Source organism: Limulus polyphemus, unplaced genomic scaffold (genome assembly GCF_000517525.1).
Source record: "Limulus polyphemus unplaced genomic scaffold, Limulus_polyphemus-2.1.2 Scaffold350, whole genome shotgun sequence".
NCBI lineage: Eukaryota > Metazoa > Arthropoda > Merostomata > Xiphosura > Limulidae > Limulus > Limulus polyphemus.
The window spans coordinates 609,894-621,770 of record NW_013665960.1 but is presented as its reverse complement, the minus strand read 5'-3'; the positions used below and the strand labels follow the sequence as shown (position 1 = coordinate 621,770).

The 11,877-nt window shown below is 33.2% G+C and overlaps 1 protein-coding gene across 3 annotated transcripts in view; it reads left to right on the top strand.

Moving 5' to 3' along the window:
* The first annotated feature begins 3,357 nt into the window (after positions 1-3,357).
* LOC106457600 overlaps positions 3,358-11,877 on the top strand; it is a 71,201-nt gene continuing 62,681 nt past the window's right edge. For all 3 annotated transcript variants that reach the window (XR_002610215.1, XM_022383590.1, XM_022383589.1), the window contains exon 1: positions 3,358-3,934. The gene's annotated coding sequence lies outside the window, so the exon portion shown is untranslated. The remainder of the gene's footprint in view (positions 3,935-11,877) is intronic.

Below are 11,877 nucleotides of genomic sequence, written 5' to 3'. Positions count from 1 at the left end.
TGCACATATAGACTTTTTGTTTTGCTCATATCCCAGGGTAAGGGTGTAAATTTGGTATATCTGGATTTTCGGAAAGTCTTTGACAAGGTGCCACATAAAAGGCTTGTAAAAATTATCTCAATTGGTGAGGGGTTAAGTTAGCTAATTGGATGGAAGATTGGCTGAATGGAATAAATCAGAGGGATGTTATAAATGAAGTTCAGTCAAACTGGATTATTGCCATAAGTATGGTACCTCAGGGCTCAGTCTTAGAATCTTTGCTCTTTTTGATTTACACCAATAACATAGATGAATGAATGGTCAATAAATTACATAAATTTGCTGATAATGGTCTTGGGTGTTGCTAGCTGTGAAGAGAAAGCTGCTTCTTTACAAAAGGATTTAGATAATTTAGTGAGTTTGGCAAATAAATAGCAGATGGGTTTTAATTATAATAAATTCAAGATAATGCATGTGGGTTATCATAATTTGAATAATAAGTATAACTTACGTGGTTTGGTTGTAGTTAAGCACAAAACTACAAAATGGGCTATCTGTGCTCTGTCCACCACGTGTATCGAAACACGGTTTCTAACATTGTAAATATAATTTTTTGTAATAGTTTTAGTTTAACTTAGAGGATGGGACAGTTGAGATGGATCAATAGGTCTCTTGTTGTCCATAAACATTACGTTATGTTAATATATGTTTATATTTGTTGAGAAACTGGGAGATACTCTGTCAGCGATGAATGTATCGAGCAAGTACACGAAAATCACTTCGGCGTGCTTCAGGAGAACTTAACATACCAAAAATATTGCTGCTCCGTGTTATTCACAAATGTTTCATCTGTATGCCTACAAACTTCTGTTGGTACAGGCACTGTGACCAAATGACAGACCAAAGAAAAAGGCATTTGCGGTGAGCCTCTTTGACTGCATAGATGAAGACAACACATTTCTAGTTTGTGTACTGTTTATCGATGAGGCTATCGTTTGTACCTCAGGTAAAGTGAATAGTCATAATGTCTGCGTTTCGGGCTCAGAAAACCACATGATACAACTGAAATCGTGCATGATAGCCCAAAGGTGAATGTGTAGTGCAGTCACAGGTGTAACAGTATTATTGGTCCTTTCTTTTTCGCTGAGAACACTGTCACTGGAATTGTGTAGAATGACATGCTGAAACAATTTGTGATCACACAACTGGAGGAAATGCAACTACAGATAAGCTTTCAATAGGATGGTACTCTACCTAACTGGATGCTTCCTAGATCAAACATTTCCGAGGCGATGGAGTGGTTGGGGTGGGCCAATTTCATGGCCTCCACATTTGCCAGACATCTGTCCACTAGACTTCTTTCTTTAGGGGTATGTTATGGATATTGTGTATCACACACCTATTGCAAACATCACGGAGTTGAAGACTGGGATAACGGACACCATCGTCACTGTAACTGTGGACATGTTGCAGCAAACATGGACTGATACCGAATATCAGTTAGACGTGCTGAGAGCCACTAATGGTGCTCACATAGAATTATATAAAAACAGATTGAGTTTGGCTACAATATGTTTAAAACTGCATGGTTGTGTTTTATTAGTTATTTAATTATTAAATTTTGAAATAGCAAATATAGTTTTGGATCACCCTGTATAGTGGAAAGTTTAGAACATTTAGGATAAAACCACATATCTAGGATTTTTTGAAGTTTCTTTAGACCTTCCTTTCGTTCCTGAAAATGTTTTCATGTTAAAGTATATTTCTGTGAAAGCTGCAGAAATGTTTTTCAACGACAAGACATTGGGTAGTTCATATTAGGTTTAATGAGTACAGTATCTAATGGCAAAATTTCCTGTTTATCTAATTCTTATCTATTTACTATTATTATTAAGTGCGCGGTATTAAAAAAAGCACAAAAGTAAAGTACTTTATAATTTATTGAAAAGAAAGTATATTTATTAGATATAAACTTATTTTGGTCAAGCATATTGTTAACAAAAATACTGTTATCTCAGCTGACCTGACGCCATTTTGAAAGGTCCGGTCCTAGATCAGTAATAAATCTTTGTCAGTTTATGCCGTTTTTTTTTCTTTCTTTTTTAAAGATTAATAGGCAGAAGTGGCGACTATTGCAAATGACAAAATAAAGTATAAAAAAAAATATTATGAGAAATATCAATCAAATTGAAATTAATTTATATATAAAAAGGAATCTTCTTAAAAGAACATCAAAGAATTATTATTATTATTTAATTCCACAACACAATAACTAATAGAAAAACTTAAATCAAATTACATTAATGAATTTTAACCCGAAGCTAGATGGTATATCATACCGCTGTGCCACTTACAACGCTAGAAACCGGGTTTCGATACCCATGGTGGGCAGAGCACAGATAGCCCATTGTGTAGCTTTGTGCTTAACTTCAAACGAACAAATAAACAAGTAAGAAAATAGAGTATCGAAAGAAATGTGTTAAAAATATCAATCAAGTTGAAACCAGTAAGTAGAAATGGAACTATTTGATTAATAATGAGAAAATTACATTTAAGACAAAATGAAGTTTCTTTATTGTTTTTTCAGAACAATGTCTCATAATTTTTTGGGGGAATTTTACAACCTATGAAATGATGTAAAGCTTAAATCAAATTATACGAATTTTTAAGTTTAAAGGAAGTTTATTTTATGTTTCATACAATTTGTTAAATATTTCTCCTGGATAATAAGAAACGTCAAGGGATATAAATGACGCAGTTGAATGTTCTAGTCTGGAAAGGGCAGAGTGGCCAGACGTCTCAGTTTTGACAATTTGTCGTAGTGTCTCGAGAAAACTTCTCGGGACATAAAAAAACTTCCCGGTTTTATAATGGAGACACCAAACTGTCAGTCACATCGAATCATGAATTTAATAAATAGGCCTACTTGACATGCTCAATCTTGTAACAGGCACTATCCTGCCGCCAAACTCTCGAAACTTATGTCTCTGCGTATTTGAGAAACCCAACTCTGTGCAGGTCAGAATGTGGAGGCAAGTCAGGCAATACTCGTCGTCAAAACACTACACGGTCATTTAATGAATTTTATGACTATTTAATGAAAAAAACAACATAATTTCAACGTTACATCTATTTTTCGCGAAAATATGTCTAAAAAGTTTCAGAGTAATGCTAAAACCTAAAAGTAGTATGTTTGAAAATGTTATGGATTCTTAGATAAATCCGGATATGAAGTAACCTATTTTAACTTTTAAGATAAATTGGATAAAGTGAATAATTAAATATTTCTTGAATGTATAATTTCACTGTTTTTGGCAATTTGTTTTGTCCATCACTAAAAAAAAGTGATTGAATTTTTTTTCAAAACAACGCCAATGTTAATCAACTTGGAAATACTGTGGAACAGCCCAACAAAGTTAAAGTTAAATTGTTTCAAATTTGTAATAACCATTTTGAAATTATGGGTAAGGGCTGGACTGTCCCTGGTTTTCGGTTTAGAAATCTGTTCACTCTAATTAAGGAAATGTTGGAAAGAAAGGAAAATGCTTATTTTGGTTGTATTCCAGAAATATACAGAGAATTGGCATGAATCATGTGAACTGTGCTGTGAGCAGAAGCTTTCTTTGGAGGAAGGAACGTGGGGAAACTACAGTTGTACCGTTTTTGAGCTCTACTTGGTGTCCTCACGCGTTTGTCATTAACCGAACAACTCGTTCCGTATTTAAATTTCCTGTTCATAACGAAACCGACCAAGACCACGGTTAACATCGTAGTAAAACTAAGTTAAAAGTGCCCAATTTGCGAATTAATAAATAACAATTGAGTTAGCGAAAATAACATGTGTCGTAACTAGTAAATTAACGAAAGCACTTAAACTTTAAGTATAATAAACAAATCTTGTTTTGTAACTTACGATACTGTTAAGCTTAAAGGCAATAAATAAAGATGGATCCAGGTAAGTTAGAGTTAGGCTGTGAGTGTGAATGTGAACATAGACAAAACTTTAATGCGTAGATTTACAGAACATTTAGGGATTGACTCATTCATTGACCGATTCAAATTGTACGATTCATTACGTGAGACATTAGTAAAGTTTGACTTGTAAGTTTAATCAGCTTTACTTAAGTAATTTCTGCTTTTGTTTTTAAACTTTAGCATTATTACCACTACTAGTACTGGTAGTAATATACTATACAAAGTACTGCTACTAGCACTGTAACAGTATGTCACAATACTATTACTAAGCCAAATTGTATTTATTTTATAAATCTCAATATTTTAAATTTATTAGTATTACTATTAATACGAACAAAGTATGAGCTGTTTTATGTTACAACACATATTCAAAAACTTTTCAAATTCCACAAAAAGAGTGTGGATTTTTGTGTACTGAGGTTAAACTTAAAGGCAACAATAAAAGAATGCCTAAGATTAAGAAAATCACATCTATGGGAGTTAGGAAAAACTGATTAATTAGATTGTAAAATAGTTGGATGGGACATGGGGGGGATGGGGAGCGTTATTAAGGGAGACCAGTGAAACTGAACTTTTTTGACTATTACTACTACTAGTATATTAGTGGAATGCTCCAAGTGTCAGCGTTTAGACCTTTGGTTTTCTTACTTACATTAAATGATTAATGAAATTATTGATAGGAACATAATTTTTAAATTAGTAAAGTTTGATGATTACTTCAAACAACTGAGTATGTGTACAATCTCTTGTTGTTGTTTTTTGTACAATTTCTCACTTACTGTTGCCAGTGTTGAATCATTCTAGAGACCAGATGTGTACACACTGTCCAAAGTGAGCCTGAACTAGTGATTTGTTTAAAGAGGTTTGAATTAACGTTATATGTATGAACTGATTTATGGTAACGTAAATGCATTGCATTACTGTTTTTAAAGGTTATTTGGCAACTTACCAATTAATCTAAGTCACACAACTAGAAATACCAAGGAGTTAATGTCATCAGCAAACATTTATTAATTTGCATATTATGCCACTAACAATAACATTAATATAAATGAGAAAATGTGAAGGCCTAAGCACTGACTCCTGAGCTACTCCTATATTCTATTCAACTCTGTTACAATCTTCAACTGACTAGTCTTTTTCTTTTTTTTTTGTAATTTTCATATATATATATAATTTAAAGACAACAAGGGACCTGTTGGTCCATCTATGCCACGGGTCGGCAGTCTGAGGCTCACGAGTTTCATGCGGTTTTGTAAGGAGATTTGTGTGGCTCTTGGGCTTTACTGTTACAGTGAAAAAAAAATTGAGAATCTTTCAGACACAGTGGGTGTTAAAAACATAATCTAAACATTTGCAGTTTTTTTACTTAGAACAGAGTCTTGCTGTTAACATTCTAGCTAATTCCTAAAATGCCTTAGAAGGCTTAGCTAGACAAAAAAAATCCACTGAGGGGACTTGAACCCCTGATTTTAGTGTTGTAAATCTGAAGACTTACTGCTGTCCCACTGAGGGACCTATTGTTTTGGTTGTTGTCGTAGGTTAGACCGTTAGGGCATATTGTGGCTCTCAAAATATTTTGGTCTTAGACAAAAAAAAAAAATAGGCTCATTTTCTTTTGAAGTGCTACCAACCCTGATCTAGGGTGTTCCAGCTATTATGCTAAACTCAAGAATAAAACACTTAAGTCTAGCCCTCATCATTCCATAGGTGTTGAAGCAAAACAAAAGTGTTTATTGGAGGAGGAGGGGGGATCAAAGCTTTCAGGGAGTTTCAGAAGCTTACTTCATTGGATAATATTTGCAATTAGAGTGGTAGTTTGAGCCCATTTTAAAGCAGAGCATTACAATGAGCATTGGGGATAAAACTAAAAAGATTAATGGGAACATACAGTGTTAGTAGTTTAATGACCTATAGAACCTTAGTCACAGATTTATTTTAGAATCATTATCTGTTTATAGTGAGTAGAGCTGGATGAATAACTTAACTAGTATAATTGATTACCTATGAGCATGGATTACATTGATTAGTGTCAATTGGTGTCCTACCTGATATTCAAAATCAATTATTTGGTGGTGAAGAATTGTAATCTTTTATTCATTGTAATGTTATACTACATTAAGTATTAAGTTTAATACTGTGGTTCAGGAAGGTACCAGATATTTGCTACTTGTTAGTTAATATGTGTTTTTCTTTTTTAAATCTATGTTCTCTTAATTTCATGTGGGTGCAGATAGTTGCTAAAGAAACAGCTTCACTTTTCCATACTTTATTTGCATATGGGAAATTGTGTAATGGTCTAGGGCTTCCCCTCCTTTATGATCAAGAGAGAGAGATAGTGGACTAAAGTTTCATGGGTGGGGTATGTGCTGTAAGCAGCATGATTTTGTTAATGTTATCAAAATTTGTATTTATAGGATAGCCTCTCCCTTGTTAGGCAGAGTCATTTAGAATTTGAGAGACGTATCATTGAGATTGTGTGGACTTGAGATTTTAGAGATTTAGACTTTGTGAGGGATAGAGAATCCTGTAAGATTTCACTGCAGTTTAACTTGGGGGATATTTGTTTTTAACTTTTAACCTTTTTGTTTGTTGTTTTGCTTATGAGGGGAGGACATTGAATTGGTGAAAGGGAGAGAGAACCAATAAAGGTTTATTTTCATACCATCTGTCTTACCAGTTACACTCTTGCACAACAGACACTCACTTTTTTGTTTGTGTTTTAAATGAATGTTGTTGTTTTGTACATTTTGTATACAGTCTTTCTTTGCATCAAACTCAGTCAGAATTTAAGGAGAAATAAACCCATACTTTGCAACTTTGTTATAATATTACTCACACTTAAGTGTACTTTGCCCATTTACTCTGATGGAAATTCATGTAATTGAAAATACCACAATATTTTAATATTGTCATTTCTCTTGTAATGCCTTATCATTTCTCCAATATAAAATAATGTTTTGGGACAACATGGGACCTATTGGTCTATTTTGGCTGTCCCATTCTTTAAACTAGACTAAATAAATTAAAAAAACAAATTTAAAGCTAACCCTGATCATTCATATACTTATCAAGCTTTTTCTTAAACTCACTTAAACTTACTGCCTCCACAACAATCGAAGGCAACCCATTTGAAAAGCCAACCACCCTGTTAGAAAAATATCTTAGCTGAAGATAACTCCTACCCTGCCAAAATTTATATCAATTTCCTTTACAGTCTTAAACACCTCAATCAGATCTCCTCTAACAATTTGAGAGATTTCAACCTCTTCTCATATGACAACTCCTTCCTTTCCTTTTCCAACAATTCAATGTCCTATCTAAGGTAAGGAATCCAAAACTGAACACAATACTCCAAATGTGGCCTAACCAGTGACCTATACAATAAAATTATAACCTTTTTAGACTTGTATTCAGTACTTCTGTTGATACAACCTAAAATCCTATTTGCTCTATTACTAGCAACAGTACACTGCTTGAATGGCATAGGAGACTAATCAACCACTAAACCAAGATCCTTTTCTTTCATAACACTGTTAAGGTTATTCCCATCCAAATTATGATAACCCACATGCATTATCTTGCATTTATTATAATTAAAACCCATTTACCATTTATTTGCCCAACTCACTATATGATCTAAGTCCTTTTGTAAATCAGCAGCATCCTCTTCACAGCTAGCAACACCAAAGATCTTAATATTGCCTGCAAATTTGTGTAACTTATTAACCATTCCTTCATTTATGTCATTGATGTAAGTAAAAAAAAGCAAATGTCCCTAGATTGAACCCTGAGGTACCCCAATTGTAACATTAATCCAGTTTGACTGAACTCCATTTGTAACAAGCCTTTGCTTTTGTCCATTCAGCCACTCTCTATCCAATTTGCTAACTTATCCTCCATACCTATAGTGATAATTTTTTACAAACCTTTTATGTGGAACCTTGTCATATGCTTTCTTAAGATTCAGATACACCAAATCTACACATTTACCCTCATCTACATAAGCAGTAACCTTTTCAAAGAATGTCAAGGCCAGATTTTTCCTTAGTGAAACTATGTTAACTATCCAATAAAATTCTAAACTTTGTTAAATGACTTTGCAAAGCATTTTGCATCAGATTTTCAAAACATTTCCCACAACTGATGTAAGACTAATGGGCCTGTAATTACTGGGATAATTTTTATAATCTCACTTGAAAAGAGGAGTGACATTAGCCAAATTCCAATCCTCACATACCTTCCCATTATTCAAGGACTTACAAAAAATGATAGCAAGTGGTTCACATATCCAATTCTTAACTTCCTTCAAAACCCTTAGTGAAATATCTGTTCCAGGAGCCTTATTGTTCTTTAAACTTCCCAAATTTTTGCCTAACAAGCTCAGAATTAATGCAATCATCTTTTTTTTGATCTTGTTTCTATCTTTCAACTGTTCAAGATGTGGAATACTACTTAAATCTTCATCACTAAAATCTGCAGAAAAAGCAAAATTTAATAATCCAGCAATCTCGTAACCATCAGATATGAGACTTCCTCAAGGGTTCTCCCCCTATCCTAATATGTTGTTTACTCTTAATGTATTTAAAGAAATCCTTACTGTTAATTTTTATATTTTCAGCCAACCTTTTCTCATACATCCTTTATGATGCCCTAATGTCCTGTTTGATCAAATTTCTTGACCTTCTATAATCTTCTAAATCTTCCATCATTTCAGTCAATTTATATTTTTAAAATTTATGATGTTTTTCTTTAATTTTATCTCTTATACCCTTTTTGAGCCAACCTAGTTTTTTACTTGTAGCCACCCTTTTCTTTCTACAAAGAATATGTTTATCTTGAATATTTAAAAATTTTCCACATTTGTTCAGTGTCTCCAAATAACTCACATGTCCAATTCACAACAGATAATTCTTGTCACACCCCTTAAAAATTTGCTTTTTTGAAATTTGTTATCAAAATATCATTATTCCTTATCTCCATATGCAGCAAAACATTAACTTAATAGAGCAATGGTTACTTGCACCCAGATGTTCCCCACTTTCCACCCTCTTGATCATTTCTTTATTTAACAATAAATCTAAAATAGCATTGTTTCTAGTAGGTTCCTTGAGTAATTGGTAAAGAAAGCCATCTTTAACAGTTTCCAAAAACCTTTCTCTTTCACGGTTTGACTCTAGCATTTCCCAGTCTATATGCCTGAAATTAAAATCACCCATAATTATGACTTCATTAACAGCTGAAATCTTAATCTCATTGTACTCTCACTAATTTCATCAGTATCATTTGGTTGTTTGTAACAAATTCTCACTAAAAGCCTTTTCCATTTATATCCACTAATAAAAACCCAAATGGATTCAATGTTCTTGTTATTATCTTTGATATCCTCAACCTCAACAGGATGTAACTCACATTTTACATATAAAGCCACTCCTCCCCCTCTCTTTGGTACTCTGTTTCTATTAAATAGACTGTAACTCTAAATTTCAAAGAAATTTCTGTCATCAAAATTATGTATGTTTAACCATGTACAACTATAAATTATTCCCATGATATCAGAATCCTCCATTCCTACCAGTACTTTAATGTCATCTGTTTTATCTTATACTTTTAGCATTACAGTAGTAACAGTTAAGTCTACTCTTATAACTACTTCTATACTCATTTCTTATGGTAAATTTTTCTCTCCCTACTATTCTTTTTGCATTTAGTTTATCTTGGTCCTCACTACAGTCTAGTCCTAGTTTAAAACTTCCCTTACAGTGGAGTTAATAACCCGAGCAAACAAGCCATTCCCTATCCTATTTATATATCAAGAAGACAAAAAAAAAATTCAACTTGAGAAAGACTTCTAATAAGTATCAAAAATTTGAATAATTCTAAACATTTTCTTCTATTTTGGATTTTACTTTCTTTTATTTTAGAACTGCTTATCCTTCAGTGCTGGTTAGAAACTATCTTGCAAATTTGTTTGTGTAAAAAAATCTGGCTAACAGTAGCTTGAAGGATTTTTCAATTATACTGTTTACACATTTTTATTAATTTATTGTACAAAAGACAAAGTAGTTCCTTCATTATTTCATGAAAAGTGCATAAAAAGTTTGACAGACAAAGTGATAATTGATTCCTAACAGAAATTTATGATATTATGCAATATTTTTCAGTGCTAGTCATGTCAGTAGTACTTGATAAGAACAGCATTGACCCCCAGTGGCACAGGGGTATGTCTGCAGACTTACAACGCTAGAATCCGGATTTCGATACCCGTGGTGGGCAGAGCACAGATAGCCCATTGTATAGCTTTATGCTTAATTACAAATAAATAAAAAGAACAGCCCCAAAGCTGTTCACTATAAAGTATCTATCTGCTATATGCAACTAAAAACTTTCGGATGGTTGGGGTATTTTTTTTAATTATCTTGGCACACACTTTACTCAAGCATTGTCAGTAAAAATAATTTACTGACAAGTATTGTTTTACTGTTGTCAATTAATTATGGATACTTCAAGGTAATACTTGCTAAATATTAAATATTTTGTATCTTAAGAATGCCATTTCCCAGCATTGTAGTTCTGAGAGGGAGAATCATCCACAAAAAAGAAACATTGTTCGGCTAAGAATCATGAACCCTAAGGCCACTATTTCCAGATATTTCATAATGCTGGGAGAGGAATTACCCAGAAGATTCCATAAAAACACAGATCTGCTTGTCAAAATTTATTAAATTATTAAGTAGGTTCTGACAGACTCAGAAATTCAAATAATTGATTCTTCTTCTTCAGGAGTGTAATGTAATACACTCAGAATAGCTTAGTTACCTGTTGTACTGATATTCTTAACCAAGTCTTGACAGTGTGTTTGCTTGGAATGTAGGCTGATAAAAGTTTTTCACTTAGCTGATATTATTCCATTTATTTATCTCAAATTTTTAACCACATTTGAGTTCATTTGTATCTATTTTTCCAGAAACTTGTGATTAACATTTCCTTTGATTAATCACACTATGAACTTGAATTTTGGTATAACTTTGGTTTTTATATTCTTCTGGGAAATTGTTGAACTGCTTATGTAATCTAATTGGTTAGGTAGACAGTAGAGAATATTACACATCACAAACAATACAACTAGTAAATCACATTCAAGTTTTAACTTCCAGAAAGGAGTACAGTTATTAACTATTGTTACGTCTCTGTTTGTTTGTTAATTTTCCGTAGAAATTCTTTCAGAAAAACTTTAGCAATACAAGTCCTTTCTTAAATAAAACAAGTTTATTCTTTCTCAATACAACTTTGCAATACACTTAATTTCCACAGTCACTTTAATAACTTAACAAATGCTATAATTCACAACGAATGATTCATGCCTACTACCGCGCTTGACTCAATTGTCCGTCTCTATCTCTGTCTGCCCTTCAATTCCATTGTTTGGTGCACTTATATACAAGAATACCGCACATCTAGTAAACACTCGACCATTCACAAACCCTCGAGAATATCATGATGTGTTACTAGCATCACATGACTTTCGCTGTCGTAACACTACCCCTTCCTTAGTATTGTTCGTCCCGAACAATAGCCACTTACATTAAACCAATAGAAAATTGACAGTAACTTAATTAAATGGACAGAATTTACAAACACAAAAATTAAAATTCAACAAAGTCTCTTAATTTTACAGGACGTATCTTCTTCCGTACTGGTCTATGTCTCATTGGCTTCTGCTTCATGTGTGGTTCATCTGCTCCATCAGGAAATGTCCTATTATCGGTAATAGTCTCATCAGTGGTAGTAAAATCATCAAGGGCTACACTGTTTCCCTTCTCAAAACCGAGTAGAGTTTCTTCTTTGACAATGGCTTTTCCAGGTGAAACGTCCTCAGTGGTGTCTTTTGTTCCGTTGTTCACTTCGTTCCAACTGAAATGT